Here is a 23,608-nt window from a genome sequence, read left to right as displayed (position 1 = left end):
AAGTGTTTGCATGATAATCTGATAACATTTGTTTTCCCTTTCCCGAACCCCAGAAGACTATAAGCTCTGCATGGAAGCAGGAGCTGTGTCTTGTTGTCTGCCTATCACCAGAACCCAGCTTAGCACATGACGTTTATTTTCTGAATGATTGGACAAATGGAGGAATGGATGGATAAATAGGGGGAAGAATAAGTAGATGAATAGATGGATGGATGGACGGATGGGTGACTAGTATGATGTATGGTTGGATGGATGAATAAAAAAGAGGCATCATAAGAAAGGGACAGACAGAAGTGAGAGAGAAAAAAGTCTCCACTGACACATGGGATGATGCGAGGGTGAGGTGTCCAGAGTTTCATAGAGAAGGTGCTGTCAGAGGAGAGCCTTTACGGAAAAGTAGAATTTCAGCAGTGAAAGGAGAAGAAGGGTCTTTCTAGCAGGAGACACTGATGAGGAAAGATGCAGTGGGAGGAATGTGCAGAGCAGCAAGGATTCCTCAGCAGCTGGAGTATAAGATGCATGAGAGACCATCGAGGGGATAAACTGGGAAAGTTAGGCATCAAGTGTTTGTCACACAGGGTCCCAAATGTCCTGTTAAGGAAATTGAAATATATCACACAAATCAATAGGAGCTACCCAAGGGTTTTATTTCTTTGTTTTGTTTTAGCAGAGGCACATGTACAGGCATTGTGTTTTGGAGGGGAAGACATTAAGTCTTCTCTTACAACACACATGTTAGAAGCACTTCTAATCCATTAGCAGCTGTTGGCACCAGGGATTTATCAACTCTGCTAAGCCCCTGGGTAGGCAATGAAAACGAAGCACATAAGCTCTGAAGACTGAGATGAGACGATGAGGCCTGAATCGTGGAGCGCTGCCAGCCTTTTGAGAGGAGGGCTCACGAGATCCTCACCTGGTTGGCAGATTGTCAAGTTCTGGATACAAGCTTTCTCAAATCAGAACCAAGAAAGATCACACATAGAACCTATTGTGGGTCATGCCATTTGGATACAGACAATCTAGGCCCCATGTCCTACATCAACAGGTTTTGTATTCTCATTCCTTCTGGGATGTGTTGGTGTCTACAATCTCACCCTTCAGCACTCCCACGTGCACCCAGCTGTCCATTCTCATTGCAATGTCACTTGGACTCTGTGTCTCCTTCAGGGAACACTTGCTTTTGTTCTGCATAAGGAGGGACAGCCAAAGCAGAAAGGCCTTTCCATAATGGAAATGCCCAAGGTCTCACCTCCACATCTCTCCCACCTTTGGTCCCCTCCCACACAGTACTTGCCCCCATGTCTCTGTCCTGTTAGGGACCACACTGTTGCATCAGGGGGAGAGGGTTAGGGTTGCTTGTTGTTCTGTTTAGATAACAGACAAGGTATCAAAGTAAACCTCCAGAAAAGAGTGAAGCAGAGCTCCCCTTCCCCCATCCCCCCATGGCTTTGATTTACTTCTTGCCTTTCCTACCATCCAGCCTCATCCTTTTTCTCATTCTGTTCTCACAGAAGCTGATCTCCACCCTCTCCCTGCATCATCCAGATAAAGGGTGCAAACAACCAGCTGTATCTGCTACCTCTCACAGCCCAGTCTGCAATGCCTCCCTTTCCTCCATGGTACCCACAAAAGAAAATGAGCAGGCAGCATTATTGCAGAGATTCTAATTACTGTATGCTAATTGGGCTACCTTCAGGCTTGTGGGATGGTGCCATTTCCTGAGATGAAATGACAGAAGCCCCTGCTCTTGCCTTGCTCTACTTATTCTTCCATTGCTCACAGAACATTCTGTATCAGAAAGCAGGCTCACAGATACCCCAGGCAGAGAAGAACCACAAAGATGTCTGCAGGTGGATGACCTGTTCCACATTCCTTCAGACCCAGGCAGAAGCTCTTGACCTGAGTTCCTGTCTAGTGGGAACTTAAGGGTCCCTGAAGGCCCCTGAGCCCCCAGAGTATGAAAATTTCCATGTATGTACACATATGCATGTATCTGGTGAGTTAGAAGATTTTGTTGGCTTTAAGAAGTCTGATACCTTTTTTAAAAATGTGACAACCACTGGCCTAAAGGAAAAAAGAAAAAGCAAGGGCAGGGAATGTAAGTTGTGATGAAATTAGAAGAGTCAACTATGCAGGGATCAGGGCATGAAAACAAGATGCACACGTCCCCTCTGCAAGAACAGAGATGATTTGCAGCTATGTTACAAAAGTTAATTTAGTTCAACCCACTTATCTCTTGCTGGGCTTGTTACCTCTTGGTTTAAATTCTCACCATTTTTTAAACCTAAACTAAAACGTCCATTTCTTGCCTGTGCTACAGTCAATGCCCTGCTAACTGGTCTACCCGTATCTATGCTTTTTGTTTATGAGTTTAATTTCCAAACACAGAGAGAGTTGAGAAATTTGTGCTTTGAACAGCCATGTACCCACCACCTGGATTTGATGATGAACCTCATACTACACCTGTTCTCCCACATCTCTATCCCATCTCTCCAGCCTCTATGTCTCCAGCACACCCATTTACACTTTCTTGGTTCTGGTACCTGTTTCTCTCCTGCATCCTTCTACTTTTATTCCCCACACAGAAGTCATTAATCTTTTGGAAACAAAATCTGATCATATTCTCAAACCTGTACCTCTCACATGTCCTCAGATGTGGCCCATAAGTCTTTGTTGGGCTCAAGCTGGGACAACTCCTGATGCAATGATACAGACAGTTCACCTCAACTCAACGGTGTGTACAAGTTACAGAGAAAAGTGTCTGTACTGGTTATATGTTAGTGTATTGGTTATGCCACATTACACTGAAGTGTGTAAAATTGGTTTTAAAAAGTTAATACACAATACACACACTAATATTACATAAGCCACAGACAGTCTTTTCAATTAAAACTTTCACTGATTAAAAATTAATGTTTTGGCATCAATCAGAGTTCCCATGTTGCACTACAGACTAAATACGAAAATCCTTCCTCGGCAGCTAGAATTTCAGATGCTTTGGATTTGAGGAGGAAAAAAATAACCTCTGCCTTGTCACTGTTTTTAATCTAAGTTGAGTTCAGCTCATTCATCTTGCCAAAGCAGGGCTGCACTGGGGAGAAACAAAACGTGCAACTCCAACTCTGTTATCAAATTTAGACCAGAACAGGCATCTGCTCCAGAGGTTTCAATGTGAGGGTCAGAGACTCATGTCTTACACACAGGGCTTTCTTTGTCAGGCCCACACAGACATTCGGGCTGTGATGTGATACAAGTTTTGATTGGAGATATATTAATAGATAAGGGCATCTCACAGGACCTTGTTGGCATATCATTTTGTAATTGTTATTGCTGAGAGAACTTGGGGAAAATAGGCCCCTGCAATGGCTTACTCTGTGCACTGCTGAAAATGAAGCCCCGCCTCTGTCCCTACACTTCTCTGACTGCTGCCTGCACATGTAGTATGAGGTTCATCATCAATCTGCGGGGGCCCCCACCCTCACCTCAGGCATGCCCAGAGGAGAGGTAGATTGTGCCCAGTAGCCATGGAGAAGGTAGACGGCAGATGAATTTACTTGAATGTCTAGGGATTAATTCCATCAATGGCTCTGTGGGGCCAGTCATACTCCTGGATTCATTGTGGGGGTCAGACTCTGAGGCAGCCACCAGCCCACAGTACGCACAGTTGCTGTGTGATAAACATAGTCCTGCTTCCACGTGCTCTGGGCAAAATGAAAGCCTCAGGAAGCCTGGGCAGTTGCCTGCAGGCATCCACTCTCCCTTTTTAAAAAAAATAATTACTTTTATTTTTTAGATACAGTTAATGTTCAATATATTTTAATTTCAGGTATTGAGCACAGTGGTTAGATATTTATTTAACCTACCGATAAGTCACCTGGCACCCTACATAGGTATTACAATATGATTACTTTACATTGCTGTGACTATTTTGTAACTGCCAATTTGTACCTTTGCCTATTTCACCCAGCCCCCCAAACCTCTTGTTATCTGGTAACCATCAGTTGTTCTCTATAGCTGTGAGCTTGTTTCTATTTTATTTGTTTGTTTTATTTTTTAGATTCCACATATGAAATCATATGATATTTGATATTTGAAATCATATGATATTTTTTAGATTCCACAAGTGAAATCATATGATATTTGTCTTCCTCTTCCTGACTTATTTCAATTAGCATAATACCCTCTAGGTCCATCCATGTGATAACAAATGATAAGATTTCATTCTTTTTTATGGTTGTATACTATCCCATTGTACAGTATATGTGTCCCAAGTTTTCTTTTCCCTTTTTCTATTGATGGACATTTTATGCACCCCTATGTTCATTGCAGCATTCTTTACACTAGCCAAGATATGAAGGCACTCTTCCTTCTTGTTGCTAGAACTCATACTTTAAGTGGGGTGGTATATCAGCTCCAAGGAATGAACTGTGATTGATCAAGGGCAATAAAAGCTATCTTTTTTTTGGTTTTCGTAGATATATGATTTTCAAGAGTGGCCTTGAGACCTTGTACTGGCCAGTGAAACATAAGAGAAGTATGATAGGTGAGGCTCCCAGGGTAGATTATCCTCCTTGATAAAAAGACAACCTTTGCTTTCCCACCTGTCCCTTAATCCTGCATTGAGCACATTGAGTGAGCACCTGATGCTTGGAGCTGCAACACCCATATTAAGGGACTACTCTGAGAAAGAAAAGTGCTCACACATCCTTGATGGCATGGTGAAGCTGCTGTGCCCAGCCCAAAATTGTGTACTTTCTTGTTCTGTGAGAAAATTAAGTATCTTTTACAGCTGAGTCTACTGTTGGCAAGGTTTTGTTACTTGCATCCCAAAGCATTTCTTACTGATGAAGATAGTTGAGATTCAATACACAATAATGCAGATGCTGTGCTAACATTTTGCAGTAGTCTTCTAGTGCTTACCTCTGTCTGGCTTTCCTTTACCTTCCTGCTGCCTTCCTATCTTTCAGCTACCTTCCTACCTTCCTGCTGGAGTTAGGTGGTGTCATATGACTATACTGTTCAATGAGTGTATGTAAAATGGCCATGTGTCACTTCTGAACCAAGTATTTAACTGCAAACGTGTGATCCTCCAGAGTTCTTTTTCCCTGCAGTGGCAACCAAGGAGGCCCCAAATTCCAGCATCATCCTATATCCCTAAGAGACTGTGGAGTGGAACCCTTTGTCAATCTATGTGGGACAGGTAGCATGACTTAGAAACCAAACTTTTGTTGCATAAACCCACTGAGCTTTGGCGGTTGTATGTTACCTTGATATAGTCTACCTATGCTAGATAATGCATACAGGTGTCTGGTTTTCTTCTTAATAACCAATCTGATGTGATTTAATAGGACTTTGCTCTAAGTGGATCAGGCAGTGGCAGACATACTGAGACACTGATCATAGTCATAATCCCTTTCTTTATTACCAATAGAACTAAGATGTTCTTCAGGGTAACAATCTTTCCAAACTCAGGGCACGTCCAACCCTAGAGGTACCCAACTCTACAATATGGCTGTCTCATTTCTTTTTGATAGACACTTTCCCAGATTCCTTTGTAAGTCTTTCATCCATCTAATAAGACATAATGGAAAATCTACACCTTAGGGGTGGATATTAGTTTGTTAAGGCTGGTACCACAAAGTCCCACAGACTTAATGGCTGAAATAACAGAAATTTACAGTGTCACATTTTGGAGGCTAGAATCCAAAACTGAGGTGTCAGCAGGGTTGGTTACCTAAGAGGGCTCCAAGGGAAGGCTCTGTTCCAGGCCTCTGTTCTTGGCTTACAGATGCTGTCTTCAAATTATCGTCCCTCTGTGCATGTCTGTCTTTGTGTCCAGATTTCCTCTTCTGTAAGGACACCAGTCATATGGGATTAGGGTCCACCCTAATGACCTCATTTTAACTTGATTAACTCAGTAATGGCCCTATCTCCAAGTAAGGTCACACTCTAAGTTACTGGGGGTTGAGATTACAACATTTTTATTTTTGCAGGGTCTCAATTCAACTGATAACAGATTTTTTTTTGTTTTAGTTGTATCACTCATCCTCTTCCTTTAGGCCTAGATGGTGGTATAAAATCTAATGTATGAAGCTAAAGCAGCCATCTTTCCACCATGGAGTAGGAGACCAAAAATTGTAGGGATACCCAGAGAACACCTTACATACACTCCGACTTTGCCAACCTTTGAACTTCTCACTGAGTAAACAACAATTGTTCTTGTACTATAAGCCACTATTAGACCAAGCTTCTATTAATTGCAGCTGTACGTGTACTCATGTAGCGATAAGACTTCAAATCCTAAAACAGACTACCAGTTCTGTCTCCAGCTTTGTAGATGTCATTAAATACTATATAGTGTACAGGTTACAGTTTCTACATTTGGTCAACAAAACTGACACTACTGACCCTTCACAGACTTAATAATTTAGATAAAGAATTAAGTGAATTAGCCCTGGCTGGCGTAGCTCAGTGGATTGAGCGCGGGCTGCGAACCAAAGAGTCCCAGGTTCGATTCCCAATCAGGGCACATGCCTGGGTTGCAGGCCACGGCCCCCAGCAACCGCACATTGATGTTTCTGTCTCTCTCTCTTTCTTCCTCCCTTCCCTCTCTAAAAAATAAATAAATAAAATCTTAAAAAAAAAGAATTAAGTGAATTAATGTTCAACCTTCTTGAAAAGTTGAAAATCCAATAAAAAGTTATTTATTTATTAAGTAGACAATTAAATATCAAGTATTTCCTATCGATCAGCACTGTGCTAGGTCTAGAAATTGTGTTCAAAAATAGATGTGGTCCCTACTCTTTTAGAGCTTCTAGTCCTGCAGGAGGATTAATCAAATAAGTACGTAAATAACTGCCAAACTGGAAAGTTAAAAATTAAATTTGATCTCATTATTTAACACATAGGAGCTGATACAGTAATTCAATGTAGTCTGTGGGTTTTCTGCAGAATTCCATCAATGTGATTGTGAAGCATAGGTCTCTCAGGGCTTCTACTTTTAAAGAAGAAAAGGTATTTTCATTATAATTAACTGTTTATATAATTTATCAACAACATATACATACTTGAGACTTAAAGGGACACTATTAATAATTATTCCCAGGAAAAGGGCATAAAGCAAAGGTGGCCCAAGAAACCAGGACATTCCGACACCCTGGTGGTGATTTATAGTCCAAGAATTAGGCTATTAGACTTCATGAAGGTACAGAGTCAGGAGTCAAAATTTTAACTCCACAGAATATAATTTGGGGAGGATGAGATAAACTGGAACGTAATTTATTTTTGATATAGCTGAGAATTAGAATTAGACATTAAAACAATATAATTGTTTTAATTCTCCCATAACTTAAGTATTGAGACAAAAACCTACATTTCTGGCATCCTAAAGTTTGTTGCAAGAGAAAGAAATGACTGGCATGGCCACAGTTTGGTGTGCAACAATAGCATACCATGAGGCAGATTGATTTGTGCTGTGCTAAGCTGGGAGGAAACATCCATCCCTTCTGTGGCTTGTCAAAGTAATTTAAAGGCTGCTCTAGTATATTAAGTGAAGCTAAAAACTTTAATCAATAATTTTTCTTCACAAAAAACAAAAAGGATGAAAATGATCAGAAATTGATTCTGAATACTAATGTCCATTACCAGCTGTCAGAAATACTTTGCAAGCAATATTTTGAGAGTTGTCAGTGAATTGGTCCAAACTGTGAGAGGAATTTTTTAAGTGTGTTTCATCATATTCTCTACGCATCTCTGAAACTGAGACCTGTCAGGGATGTCTGAGAAGATGGTGTGCAGAGAGACATGGCTTAGCAGCAATTACTGTGCAAATGGGTCTGGGACACTGATAAAACAGCAGAGTTTTAATTTTTTATTAATTTTTATTTTTTATTTAATTTTAATTGTATTTTTCCCAATACCATTTAGTCCCCTTACACCCCACCCCCAGAACCACCACACTGTTGTCCATGTCCGTGAGTCCTTTTGCTTTTATGCTCAATCCCTCCACACCCTACCCTCCCTCCCTTAGCTGTCTGTCCTATTTTCCTTGTTAGTGCAATTTGTTCATTAGATACCCCGTATGAGTGAAATCATATGGTATTTATCTTTCTCTGACTGACTTATTTCACTTAGCATAATGTTCTCCAGGTCCATCCATACTGTTACAAAGGGAAAAATTTTCTTCTTTTTTATGGCTGAGTAGTATTCCATTGTGTAAATGTCCCATAGTTGTTTTATCCACTCATCTACTGATAGACACTTGGGTAGCTTCCATATCTCAGCAATTATAAAGAATGTTGCAATGAGCATAGGGGTGTTTATGTTCTTTTAAATTACTGCTTTGGGTTCCCTCAGATATATTCCCAGAAGTAGGATCACTAAGTCAAAAGGCAAATCCATTTTTAATTTCTTGAGGTAACTCCATACTGCTTTCCATAGAAGCTGCACCAGCAGTACAAAGTGTTCCCTTTTTTCCACATCCTCACCAGCACTTGTTTCTTGATTTATTGATGATAGCCATTCTGACAGGTGTGAGATGGTATCTCATTGTGGTTTAATTTGTATTTTTCTGATGATTAGTGACATTGGGCATCTTTTCATGTGTCTATTGGCCTTCTGTATGTCCTCTTTCAAGAAGTGTATATTCAGATCCTTTGCCCATTTTATAATTGGGTTGTTTTTGTTCTGTTTTGTGTTATGTTTTGTAAGTTCTTTATAAATTTTGGATATTAGCCCCTTATCAGATATATCAGTAAATATGTTCTCCCACTGTAGGTTGTCTTTTTATTTTGTTGATGATTTACTTTGCTGTGCAAAAACTTTTTTGTTTGATGCAGTCCCATTTATTTTTTCTTTTGTTTCCCTTGCCTGGGGAGATATATCCAATAAAGTATTGCTATGAGCAATGCCAGAGATATTGTTGCCTATATTTTCTTCTAGGATTTTTATGTTTTGCGGTCTAACATTTAAGTCTTTAATCCATTATGAATTTATTCTTGTGTGTGGTGTAAGAAGGTGGTCTAGTTTCATTTTTCTGCGTGTATCTGTCCGATTCTCCCAACACCATTTATTGAATAGACTATCTTTAATCCATTGTATGTGCTTGCTTCCTCTGTCAAATATTAATTGACTATAAAGCTGTGGGTTTATTTCTGGGCTCTCTGTTCTGTTCCAGTAATCTGTGTGTCTGTTTTTATGCCAGTACCATGCTGTTTTGATTAATGTGGCCTTACAGTGCAACTGGATATTAGATAATGTGACTCCTCCAAGTTTGTTCTTTTTTCTCAGGATTATAGTTGCTAGGTGGGCCTTTCATGGTTCCATGTAAATTTCTGAAATATTTGTTCCAGTTCTGTGAAATACATCATTGGAATTTTGATGGGAATTGCATTTAATCTATAGATTTCTTTGGGTAGTATGGACATTTTAATGATGTTAATTCTTCTTATCCAAGAACACAGTATATGTTTCCACTTATTTGTGTCTTTTTCAATTTCTTTCTTCAGGGTCTTACAATTTTCCAAGTACAGGTCTTTTACATCATTGGTTAGGTTTATTCCTAAGTACTTTATTCTTTTTTGAAGCACTTGTGAACAGGATTATTTTCTTAATTTCCCTTTCTGTTAGTTCATTGTCGGCATATAAAAATACAACTGATTTCTGGATATTAATTTTGTATCCTGCTACTTTGCTGAATTCACTTATCAGTTCTAGCAGTTTCTTGGTGGAATCTTTGGGGCTCTCTATGTATAGTATCATGTCATCAGAAAATAATGACAGTTTTACTTCTTCCTTTCCAAAACAGCAGAGTTTTTAAAAAGAATCTTTGAAAGATGCACTGTTTCAAGCTTGCAGGTCCATTAGAGTCCACAATGCTGCTCCCCAACTCACACCTAAAGTCTCTCCTCCCCTTTCCTCCCCCATCAAAACAGCTGCAGATCCTAAAAATCTCAATATTATCTGCTTTTGAGCCTTTTCTAGGACTGATTCTTACCATGTGAATAATCTAGACAAGTTGTTTAATTTCTCTATATCTCAATCTCTGCCTGTGAAATGGGAGTGATATTAGCTACCTTAATTATAAATGACAGAATGGCATGAATTAGACTACAACTATGTTTAGTCTATGTTAATTATTCTTAGAAAAAGAGGAAGGGAGGGAGAAAGAGAGGGAGAGAAACATCGGTGTGTAGGAGAAGCATGAATTGGTTGCCTCATGCATGTGCCCCAATCTGGGACCAGGCTGCGCACCCAGGTATGTGTCCTGATCAGAATCAAACCAGTGACATTTTGCTTTGTAGGATAATACCCAACCAACTGAGCCAAACCAGTCAAGGCTCATTTTAGTTTCAATTTGCATTTTTATGATGGCTAATGTGGTTGATCACTTTTTATATGTTTATTGCTATTTGTATGCACTCCATTGTGAAGTGCCTGTTTAAGTCTTCTGTCCATTTTAGTGGGGTTTTAATCTTTTTAAAATTGATTTGTAGGTGCTCTTCATATATTCTGAATATGAGTCCTTCTGTAGTTAAAGGTACTTCAAATGTCTTCTCCCACAATGTGGCTAGCCTTTCTACTCATTCAATGATGAAAAGAAGTTCTTAATTTTATATATTTCATTGTATCATTTTCCCCATTACAGTTAGTACTTTCGTTAGCTTAAAAAAATCTTTGCCTTTCCCTACCATTTTCTTCTACAAGTTTTTCTTTAATTACCTTTAGCATTTAATTGAAATTCTATTTGCAAGTTTTGGGTACAGTAAAGTGGTGTCAAGATTACTGGGTTTATTTCCTCATGAATAAACAAGTGACCCAGCCCTAAATAATAAAAGGCCTTCCTTTCTCCATCATTGCAGAGCCAAGTTTTTTATGTTATCAGGTAACCACTTATGTTTGTTTTTTTCCCCTTTGGTACTATTTGATTTGAATTGAACTAAAAATACGTTGTGTTAATTATAGGAGCACAATAATAGGTACATGGAAGTGTAAGTCTTTTCACCTTGTTCTTCATCAAGATCATTCTTAGCTATTTTTATATCTTTGCATATTCATATGATTTCTATAAAAAGCTGTCTACTTCCACATAATAAGCACATTGAGATTTTGATTGGGGTTTCATTGTAATTTAGATTAATCTTAGGAGAATTGATGCCTTTACTATTCCAGCCAGTAAACATGGCATACTCATCAATTAATATCTGTCTTCTTTAATTTATTTTGGGATATTAGAATTTTCTAACACAGTGGTCTTCAACTTCTCTTTATCATAGTTTTATCTGGGAATTCCATATTTTTTACTAAAATTTGTATTTTTAAAAATTTTATCTAGTATTTTTGTTGCTAGTACAAATACATACAATTTTTTTTACATATTGTCCTTATATCTAGTGGTCTTGCTATACTCAATTATTAATTCTAGTAATTTATCTGGATAGGCTGCTGGATTTAAAACCAATTAGTTTTTCTGTGAATAATGTCATTTTTTTACAGTCCTTATGTGTTCATTTATTTTTCTTGCCTCATTGCAATGGCTTGGAACCAACAGTACAGTGCTGAAAAAGAGGAGTTTTTTTTTTTGAAAAAAAAAAGGATAATTCTACAGCAGAGATAGAGGCAGTATAAATGTTCCTGGAATACTTGTGTATGTGTGTGTACTAGAAAGTAATTAATTACCCTCCACCAAAATGATATAGCATGTCCAAAGGAAGCTGACATAGAAGCCAACATATCAAAATAAATTATGGAAATAATAGATTATAACACAATGAATAAAAAAAAGGATCTATGATCTATATTGATACCAAAAATATAAACAAACAGTTGAGTAAATAAATAATTAAATAAGGAGAAAGAATGGAGTTTTTCTTTATATTAGAATGTCAACTAATAAATGTTTGAAGAATGAAAGTTAAATATCAACATTTTGCAACCATCAGTATAATAATAGATCCAGGCAAGAATCATCCATGGATTCTAAATTCATTGGGTGACAGTATGTTAAGGAAGAAGGTATTACATAGTCTCAAATTATTTCCCAGCAGAGTACTTATTATTACTAAAGGAAAAAGGGGTACTTTTACAGCAGAAAAAGTCTGTTAGACACCACCATACTTAAGAAGTAAAAGTTATATCTCCAATAGTTGGACAAACTGACATATATGCCTCCTGATGTGATAGTGAAAAACACAAAATTAATGATGTAGTATTTTCCCACCAAAAATTCATGTGGAAACATTCAGCTTAATCCAGATTGAATAACATTCTACATTGCAACAGGCCAGTATGCTTTGAAATGGTAATGTCATAAAGACAAGGGAAGACTGAAAAAGTGTTCCAAATTAAAGGAAACTAAAGAGAGTGACTACTAAATGCAATACATGTTCCTAGATTTGTCCTTGGGGGAAAATTCTACAAAGGTCCTGGCTGGGGTGGCTGAGTGGGTTGAGCATTAGATTGTGAACCAAAGGGTTGCAGGTTCAATTCCCAGTCAGGGAACATGCCTGGGTTGTGGGCCAGGCCCCCAGTAGAGGGCACACAAGAGGCAAACACATGTTGATGTTTTTCTCCCTCTTTCTCCCCCCCTTCCCTTCTCTCCAAAAATAAATAAATAAAATCTTTTAAAAATGTTACAAAGGACTACATTGGCAGAATTAGTGAAATTTAGACATGGACTATAAATTAGATAATATTAAATCAATGCTAATTTTCTGAATTTTATTGCAGTTATGCAAAAGAATGGTCTGATTCTTAAGTAATAAATCGTAAATTATTTAGCAGTAAAAGATCATGGTATCTTCAAACCAGTATTAAATACTTCAGCAAAATTAATAATTACAACAATAGAAGAATAAAAGAGATGTAATCTATTAATCAGGATTTCCCAGAGAAACAGAACCAATGCAATGTTCATGATATATAAAAAATTACTATAAAAAATTGTCTCACAAAGTTATGGAGGCTGGCAAATCCAAAATCTGTAATGTGAGCCAACCAGCTTGAAACCCAGACAAGATGATGGTACAGATGAAGTTCAAGGCAGTCTGCTGGAGAACTCCCTCTCGCTCATGAAGGTTGATCTTTTTGTTTATTCAGGCCTTCAGCTGATTGGATGAGACTTGCCACTTTATGGAGAGCAATCTACTTTACTCAGAGTTCACCAACTTGAATGTTAATATCATCCTAAAATACCCTCCAAGTTGACACATAAAATTAACATCACATGTAGTAAAATCTTAACAATTGGTTAACCTAGCTAATTTTCCAAACATGAAATTTATTTATCTTTTTGTTATCAATTGCTAACCACTCAGAAATGGGCAAATACCTCAAGGGGAAAAAGAGCAGGAAAGGGATGGTTGCCTAGTTGTGTTTTGCTTCACTTCGGGACATGGCTTACTTGCTTCTCTGCAATGCCGTCAAACAGCTTTCTGGGCCTTTGTTTGATTGTTTGTTTTTTTGGTATTTTGTCATCTGTTATAGTTATTCTTGGCAGGAAGTGTGGTCTGAGAAAAGCTACTCTATCATAACAGAACATGCACGTGGGCCACATGTTAGCACTAGATGTCACACTGAGATGAACTAGGAGACAGCAAATCCTATAGGAAAGGAATGTGTCACCCAAATGTAACCCTGAGATTTCCTTGAAATAGAAAGATTCATTGTATTTCTCTCTAAATCCCCAGGGGCTCACACCATGCAGGCTCTCAATGTGTTCACTAAATTTGTGAATAAAGGTAAGAATAATGGCGGCCTGACATGCCACAGCAAGGGAGCCACGTGTGGTCTATTGTCATTACGTCTTTCCAATCTAGAAAACACCAGGAGTCAACTGTAGGTTAACATTTTGGCAAGAAGCACCTGCCATCAGGAACAATAGATGTCATGAGAGTGATTCAACATGGGATCAGAACATTGGCCAATCATCCAGCCTTCAACATAGGAACTCCCTTCATTCATTGCACCAGAATCAAACAGCCTCTTTCCAACAAAGTGTTGCTTCAACAAGTCTACAATTCAGTTTTGGAAGAAAGAAGCCAAACATCCTTTTATTCCATAGCAAAGAGAGAAATGCTACAAACAACCTAAATATGTTTCAACAGGAGACTGGTCCAACAATTAAGGGAAAACTATGCAATAAATCATTATTAACTTATAAATGATAATGAGGAAGAATATTTAATAACATGAAAAAGCATCCATGATATATCAGTAAATAAACCAGCTACAAATAAGTATAGAATGACTGCATTTATGTTTTCTTTAAAAAGGCAATGACACATGCATAGATTAGGGATTGAATAGGTAACAAAATATTAATACAGTTATTTTTAGATTATGAGATTATAGCCAATAAAAGTTTTCTTCTTTGGCTTATTTTTTTAAATTTTAAAATTGTTGTTCATGTACAGTTGTCTCCATTTTCCTGCCACCACTTTCCCCCTTCACCCACCCCCAACTACCACCCTTGATCCTACCTGCCTTTGGCTTTGTCCATACATCCTCTATACATGTTCCTTGATGACCTTTTCCCTTCATTCCCCCATGACCCCCCTCCCCCCTCCTTTCTGGCTACTGTCATTTAGTTCTTTATTTCAATGTCTCTGGTTATATTTTGCTTGCTTGTGTGTTTTGTTGATTAGGTTCCACTTGTAGGTGAGATCATATGGTATTTGTCTTTCACCACCTGGATTACTTCACTTAGCATAATGCTCTTCAGTTCCATCCATGCTGTTGTGAAGGGTAGGACCTCCTTCTTTCTTTCTGCTGCATAGTACTCCATTGTGTAAATGTACCATAGTTTTTTGATGCACTCATTTACTGATGTGCATCTAGGTTGCTTCCAGCACTTGGCTATTTTGAATTGTGTTGCTATGAACGTTGGGGTACATAGGTTCTTTTGAATTGGTGTTTCAGGATTCTTAGGGTATGATCCCAGCAATGGAATTGCTGGGTCAAAAGGCAGTTCCATCTTCAGTATTCTGAGGAAATTACATGCTGTTTTCCACAGTGGCTGTACCAGTCTGCATTCCCACCAACAGTGCACTAGGGTCCCCTTTTCTCCACAACCTCTCCAACACTTGTTGTTTGTTGCTTTGTTTATGATGGCCATTCTGACCAGTGTGAAGTGGTATCACATGGTGGTTTTAATTTGCATCTCTCTGATGGCTAGTGATGCTGAGCATACTTTCATATATCTCTTGGTCCTCAGTATGTACTCCTTGGAGAAGTGTCTGTTCAGTTCCTTTGCCCATTTTTTTTATTGGATTGTTTGTCTTCCTGGAGTGGAGTCATATAAGTGTTTCACAAAAAATATTTCTATTAATGAATAGTGATTTTTAAAAGTTATTCTTAAAAAGTGCCACTCTGTGCTTGTTGCCCAGGAAGGAAGAAAAACATCAATTTCTCAGCTTTCTAAGGACAAATTCCTCTGCCTGTTGTTTGGGAACAGAACGGGGAAGCTGGCATGGACTATAGGTGAGGGTTTTATGAGGGCTGCTGCCAGGTGGGCTGATGATGATGCCACACTTTGTTATCTACATTTCACTTTAATGAGCAGGAATTATAATAAACAAGTCATAACAAGTGTTGGAGAGGTTGGAGAGAAAAAGAAACCCTCATTTACTGCTGGCCATACAGCAGCCATGGACAATGTAAACTGGTACAAACACTGTTTTATGGAGGTTCCTCAAAAAATTAAGAACAGGGTTACCTTCTGGCCCAGTAACCCTCACTCATCCATAAGAAAAGATGAAATGCTGCCATTTGCAACAACATGGATGGACCTCAAGAATATCATGCTAAGCAAAATAAATCAGACAGAATAAGTCAAGAACTATATAATTTTATATATATATATGTAGGACATAAAACTGAACAAATAAATGAACTAAAAGCAATAAATGAATGAATGAACAAACAAACAAAAACTCATAGACACAGACAAAGTAGGGTGGTTCCCAGAGGGAGGAGTGGGAAGGTAGTAAAGAATCAAAGAGGCCAAATATATGAAGACAGAAGAAGATTTGAATTTGGGTGGTAAACACACAATACAATATACAGATGACATATTATAGAATTGCTCACCATAAAGCTATATAATTTTATTAAGCAATGTCACTGCAATTAAATAAATTTAATTTAAAAATTAAAAAAATAAAGAAAGGAATGATAGGTGGAACCCCAGCCTGAGCAGCCTGCCCCACTGAGCCCAGCCGAGAGGGGAGGAACAGGGCTCTACACTGTGGAGAGAGCAGGAAAAGACAGTATTACTCAGGCTGCTAAGCACCTGCAGAACTGCTAGCAATTACCTGATCCATACACTGCGCAGGCAGTGGGGCCCAGCTTGGGGACAGCTGCATGTTGCTCCCTGTCACAATTACTTTATGCACTTCCCTGTGGAAATCTCAGCTTCTCTGCAGTGTGTTATGGTAACCACAGGGACACATGGTCCTGTATCAGTTATTTTACTCCACACCAGCTTTCTTAGGAAGGGTTCTGCTCTACAGTGACAGAGGAACAGCCCTTGTGAGAGACAGTGGGGCAGGCTGATCTCTACCAAAAGGCCCCATCTCCGGCTGACATTCACTTTCTCCAGTGAGTCTCCCACCAAAGATCTGCCTTCACTAAGTTCCTACAATCCCTTCAGCAGCCAGCCTTTATAGCCAGAGGGGCTGTGCTGAATCCTGATTGTGCTTCTCACTAGCTGTGTGATCTTGGGGAAGTCAGCTAAGTTCTCTGAGTTTCACTTTGCCATCATAAGGTGTTAATGATCATAACTAATATTTATATCTAGTATTGACATTATTAATTTGCTTAATCCTCACTCAAGCCCCCTGAGGTAGTTGGCATAAAGTTTGTTCAACACATTAGTGTTGAGGGAGCTGAAGCACAGATCATTATGGAATTGCCCCAGCCCATACCTACTCACTGACAGACCTCTTACTCAAAACTGCACAGTCTTATGCCAGTGCCTACTCCTTTAACACTATGCTAAACCATCTCTTATATCATTGTTGTGAAGACTCAATTGATAATATTTGAGGAATTATCTGGAAGGGGCTTTATGAAAAAAATAATAGCTTAATAAAGGCTTGTTAATGCTTTTGTTAGCTAATTCAAATGTAGTCACCTATGAAGCAAGACAAAAAGACCCTAGAACCATGCAGACAATAACTTCTCAGATTGTCAAAATGAGGAAGTATCACGGCATAGCAGCATCTTTGGAATTGCCCTCTTTCCAGGGATTCCTTGATGAAGTACTGCCTTTTTCACTAGCAGTTCTCAATCTGCCATCTGAAGTTCTGCCAAGCAATATTTTTATTCTATTGGTTGTGGTAGGGAAAATAAAGCAAATTTTAAAAATTATTTTTGTAGCTTCCAAATAAGAAACAGAACAGTTCAAATCTCCTAAGGATGTGTCCACTCTCTGATGTTCATCTTTGCTGGCGACTTCATGTGAACTTTGTGATGGGGCCACAATCTTTCTCCTTCCCAGTCATTTCCACTCACAGAGCTGTGTTGCAGCAAACATGGGGAGGGCCAGAAATGCAGTGACAGGTCCCTGGCAGATAAGGTTGGCTGCACAGATCATGCCCCACATTGTTACTGATGGACGAGAATGGGTTGCTTGGAGAACTGCCCATTGTTTTAGGTTGGTGCTCACTGCCAGTTGGTCACAGAAGGAAAATCTAAGCAGAAGCATCAACAGAAATAAACACATCATATTTAAGTAGACAGGGAAATTGAGGGAGTTATTGCTTTATAATTGTGATAAAACTCTAAATATTGTGTTTCAACTACATATTTCCTCATCCTTCTGGTGGTATATATCCCAGTGGTTAAGAGCTACTGCCTTTGGCTATGCTTGTAGATGCTGACTAATCAAGGTGACCAAAGTCACAGGCCAGCAAGGGAGAGCCATTTGTGCTTCCATCCAGTGCACCTTGCCATAGGCTTCCCTTGAAACAGTACATTGTACTTCATGCATGTGTTCTGCTTTATTGCCCTCCATTAAATGAAGGCTCTTAGGGTAGGAGATCTAATATTTCTCTTACATCGGTTCCCTCTTCCACAACAATGGCTCATAAAGAGCAATGACAAATGAAAAGCACACCTCTTTCCATTAGAGCTAGGGCAATGCTGGAAGTGCCCACTACTAGGAATAACCCCACCTCCAGGTAAGAGACCACATTACATCAGCCTGGTTGATTACCTAGAGCAGCTGAAAGTACCACAATGACAGGAACAGGGAGAGAAACATCCAAAACACAACAGACAACACACAGCATTTAAAATACTGATTATAAAACCTACCCACTGTTGAATACTTACTATGTAACAGATTCTGTGTAAATTACTTGACTTATACTATCACATTAAACTTTGCAATAATCTCTACAAGTGAGCTATCACCCCGTTTTACAGATGAGTAAACTGAGACCCAGATGAAGTAATTTGTGGAATCTCACAGAGCTAAAAGTACAATGTTGGAATTACAGTTATCCAAACAGTGATTAGTGTGTTAGATACAGAGTAAATTCTTAAATGAATGTACCTCTTCAAGTCCATGCCTGGTCCATGAAACCATGCAGCCTCTAGATGACCTTCACCCTGCACCATGCTACCTTGTTCCAGGACTAGGACAGGATCAAAGCAGAAGATAAAGCAAGAGTCTGGGAGCAGGAGAATGCCAGAAGAAGTTAGAAAGTTAGATGCAAAGCAGGTAGTGGCCAGTGTCAGACCTTTAGTCCTAAATGACGCGGACATGGCCAAGTAACTGCTGTTGTTGGCACCAGCCACAGGCTGGAGGTGAGCAGACAAAGTACAAATGCAGACTCGGGAAGGATCACTCTGCTGTGATGATTACATACCAAATGACTTTATGTTTTCCTACTGTTTGTCTCATTCTGAATTCTGGGAGAGCATGGAAAAGGGTAATGTCTAAACAATTAAAATGGTAAAGATCATTTGGAAGCTAACCCAAAGCCAATACTTTTATATAGTTACCTTAGTTGTATTATGCAGTGATAGTAATCAGAATCTTTTATGTGATAACTTACAGGTAACCAAATAAATCCCATGGCCCATTTCTGCATGCAGTCTTATTCAAAGAGATATAGTTTAGTAGCCAAAGATACTCATTAGATTGCAACTTCCATATGCCTCTCTTAAGGAACCTTGAATAATTTATAAGTCATAACTTACTGTAAGACTTAAAAAACAAGCTTTATACTCATTCCTCATTACCTCATATATTTCAACTTCACCCTAGAAAAACAAAACAAAAAAGCTTTTCCAAAGCCCAGAAAGAATAACATTTGTGCCTGCCCCTCACCCCTTGGTTACTATCTGCTCCACCCACTTTTTCCCCTGCCCTTCTGATACTTCCTTGGCACAGGGGTCCCCTGGTGGACAACCACTCCCATTACCACCTACACCAGGCTTGGCTCCAGTGAACCCAGGGATACCACAGAAAAGGGCACTGTCTCCAGGACAGATGGAGTCCAAGGATGCCCCCTAACTCTCCAGTGAAAGAGGTGTGCACATATTCCTATAGTGTTACCTGTCTTTCTCTTACTGTTGGGTGTGTATGCTTGTGTGTGTGTGTATGATAGTTTTCATGGCAAATTTCCAGTAAATAAAATTTGCCATCTTGTTAATGAGGAAACCAAGTATAAAGGAAAGATGTATTGACTTATTTACCAAAACTATACTCAGGCCAAGGTGAAGCTGGCCTAGAGTGGGCCAGCTCCAAGACCCAAAGAGCACCAGAAATCAATCAATGTCTATCTCTCTGTGTCTCTCTTTCTCTTCCTCTCTCCCCTCTCCCATCTCTCTTTACTACATAAAATACATATGGTACCAGTAACTCTGTACCATGTCGTTTGTGCTCAAGAGGATGGGGCTTCATTTCCCTAGGTATTTTCTTTCCCCAGAGAAGGATTCAGAATGTCCTGGTTTGGATCATTTGTTCAAGGGTTGAACTCACAACTGCGACCATAGGGATAAAATAATGCTGTGATGCAGCATTAGTTACATACTCACCCCTGTAACAAGAGAGAGGGTGTGTGATTAGCACCCTCCCCCACTAAAACACAGGTGTGCACTCCAAAAGAAGAGAAGTGCTCCTGGTTGACCAAATGAAAGTACTCATCACCATGGTGAATGGTGAAACTATTACTTTTCGATCCTGGGCTCATTTATAAGGCTTAGTTTAGTAGGAAAAGGTATAAATTCTTAGTAGGGAAAGGATCTGAAAATTTCACTTGGATCCTGCTATTTCATTACTCAAAAATTGGCAGTGGGATCTCATGGACTAATCAAAATAAATCTGCTTTTCTGGAAGTCAAACCACCCTCTACAATCTGAAGCAAACCTTCCACCTTTTTGCTTGAACCACGCATTCCAAATAAATTGATTAATATTCTCTTGCATAAATACTCTTTGTACTTTCCCATCTGTGAGATTTCCAGTGTGTGGTTTCCTCTACCTAGAGTAACATTCTTTATTCTCCAACATACTCATCTCCTACTTGTCATTGCCTTTCTTCCCTAACCTGTAGGGTGGGGCAGCAGGTTGCCCGAAGCCCCTTTTAGATGACAGCAGGTCATCTCTTGCAGAGAGCAGTCCTAAGTCCAGCCCTGGTTGCTCCCTGATGCACATTCCTCTCTTCCACCCTGCTACTGAACTTCCAATTTGCTTGACAGATTAGCCCCCTCAAGATCAGAGGATCTGTCTTGCAAAGCTGGGCCTCATCACACTGGCCAATAACCTGTCTCTCTTCTGAAATTCCAAAACACTACATTATGCCACATGCTGATTTGTTGATTAAAAACGAGGTGATGCATTTAAAGCATCCACACAGGACCCCTTTTGTTTTCAGTAATCATAAATAATAGTCAGCATTGTTGTAATTGTAAGCAATCTCAATCCCCCTGCTAAGCTGGACAAATATTTGTTGGATGAGCAAATGGTTGGATGACTAGATAGGAATAGTAATGAAAATAGTGAATGTTGTTTTCATATTGAAAATCTTAAGATGGGCATGTGTGCATTTTATTTTTAAATTTAGACATATTTTTAAAATGGAAACCAAAGCTCTGAGAGGACAACTGCTGGAAGCTTTACGAATTCCTCAATTTTCCAATGTCATAATTTACCAATTTATCAATAGCATACTGTTTGTACCATGAAAAGTGGTAATGTATTCTTTCAGGTCCATTTTTTTCACAAGTTACAAAACATCTCAGGTTTCAAACAAATAAAACAGAAACACTCATACAGAGATACAGGTTGGGGACAGGGCCGGTGACCACCAGAGGCCCCTGCAAAGATCAGCAGGGGCATGGAGCTGCCAGTGCAGACATCAGGAGCAAAAGTCTACTTATCACACTAGTGACTGCAGGGCTCAGGGGCTCACCTATCCAGAGTGTAGTTGGCTGGGGGTTTCTGAAGTCCCTGCCAGCAAACTTGACCTTGATGCCCAGTTCCTCTTCAATTCAGAGGAGCTAGTTGTACTTGACCAAGCACCCGGATTGGCAAGGGGCACCAGTCTTGATCTTCCCAGTGCAGAACCCCACCACCAGATCAGTGATGAAGGTATCCTCAGTCTCCCCAGAGTGATGAGACATGATGACACCCCACCAATTGGACTGGGTCAGCTTGAACACCTGAAGAGACTCAGACACAGAACCAATCTGGTTCACTTTGAGCTGGAGGCAGTTGTACTATATCTCATCCCTGGCCTTGGCAATCTGCTTCAAAATGGTCACTATGAGGTCATGCCCCACTACCTGGATTCCTGCACTAGCAGTGAACTTGTGCCATGCTTTGCAGTCATCCTGGTCAAAGGAGTCTTCAGTGGACACCACTGGGTAGTCCTTGATGAAGGATATGCATAGTTTGGCCAACTTATCAGGGCTGATGTACCTGCTGGGGTCATCGGGCAACTTGAAGTCCAGTTTATACTTTCCTGACTTGAAGAATTCAGAGGCAGCTACATCCATGCCAATGACAACCTTGTTGGTGTAGCCAGCTTTGCCCATGACATTCCTCAGCAGCTCTAGGGCTTCTTTATTCTCCAGGATGTTGAGAGCAAACCCACCTTCATTCCCCCATGCTGGTGGCATCTTTCCCATAATTTCTCCTTGAAGACATTTTTCAGGTTGTGATAAACTTCTGCTCCAATGTGCATGGCTTACTTGAAGTTTATGACACCATCGGAGAGGATCATGAACTCCTGTATGGCTGGCTTGTTGCCAGTGTGGGAACCACCATTGATGATACTGAAAGCTGGAACTGACAAGATGACCTTGGCATTGCCAGCCAGGTCAGCAATGTGGCAATACAGGGGCACCCCCTTCTCAACAGCCCCAGCCTTGCAGATGGCTAGGGATGCTCCCAGAATGGCATTCACGCCAAATTTAGATCTATTTTCCATTCCATCCAGCCCTATCATCAGCTTGTTGATCTTCTCCTGCTCCACAATGCTCAGTTTTTTGCTAAGCATGGCAGGCACAATAGTTTTATTGATGTGCTCAACAGCCTTTGAGACACCCTTCCCCATGTAGCATGTCCTTTTATTGTCCCCAAGCTCTAGGGCCTCATAGATACTAGTTGAGGCACCACTGGGCACAGCAGCTTGAAGAGACCTTTTGTGGTGTAGAAATCCACCTCTACAGTGGGATTCCCATAAGAGTCAAAGATCTCACTGGCATGCAGCTTCAGAATAGACATGGTGAATTTCCATCCACTGGTTGTTGCCACCCAGGAAAGAAGCAGGATGCTGCAGATGAGGAAGGCAAGCATTAAGCCCCAAGGTCTCCAAAATATGATTAAAACATGTTTATAAAATGTTTCAGGTTTTAGCACAGTAACCAGCAAAAGGTAAAAGGAGAAGAGAAAAAGCCACAGGAAAGTGCTAGTGCTGCTGGTACAGGTGCTACTGGTACTGCTGGTGCTGCTGGTACTAGTACTGTTGGTGGGGGTGCTGGTGCTGGTTCTAGTACTGGTGACACTGGTGGTGCTGGTGCTGAGAACCAGAGGTGCTCACTAGCTGGGCAAATTGCTCCTTTTCTGCTCACAGAATGCAAATACAAATCCAAGCCTTGGCATCATGGAGCCTCAGGTTCAGTGGAAAGTATTCAAAATCACAGATGTCACAGTCCTCAAATGACAAGGGTCTATTATAATTGTAATGTGCCTGGCACATGATTCCATGGCTCTAATAGACATCCAAAACACATTAAACAATTGTATTCACACACTTCTATAAAAGGGACAATTCACTGTTTATATCTTGAGAGTGAGAATATATATGTGTGTTTGTGTATATGTGTGTGTGTGTGTGTGTGTGCTTTTAAATGGGATTTCTAACATGTTAGAATTTATTTAAAAACCTTCAATTGTACTTGAGTTAAAGATGTGATCATCTTTTGCTTGCATTCATAACTTCACCCAAGAACAGATGAAAAGGTAATGAAGCATTGTTGAGTATACACTGAAGAGTTTTAGCTACTACAAGATAGCGTGAAATATTTATTCAAGTGTCTGCATTTCCACTTCTGAATAGATGAGAATGAATTTTCGGCCTCCTCAGATCATGAGC

General features: G+C 39.7%; 1 pseudogene; it reads right to left on the bottom strand.

Annotated features, from left to right (window-relative positions):
* Window positions 1-21,335: 21,335 nt before the first annotated feature.
* On the bottom strand, window positions 21,336-22,737 carry LOC123806290 (annotated as a pseudogene).
* Between the last annotated feature and the right edge of the window lie 871 nt (window positions 22,738-23,608).

This window comes from Phyllostomus hastatus, unplaced genomic scaffold, assembly GCF_019186645.2.
Source record: "Phyllostomus hastatus isolate PE091 unplaced genomic scaffold, TTU_PhHast_1.1 phas_scaffold_385, whole genome shotgun sequence".
NCBI lineage: Eukaryota > Metazoa > Chordata > Mammalia > Chiroptera > Phyllostomidae > Phyllostomus > Phyllostomus hastatus.
Note: the sequence above shows the minus strand (reverse complement) of the source record. Positions and strands in the feature narration are given on the sequence as shown.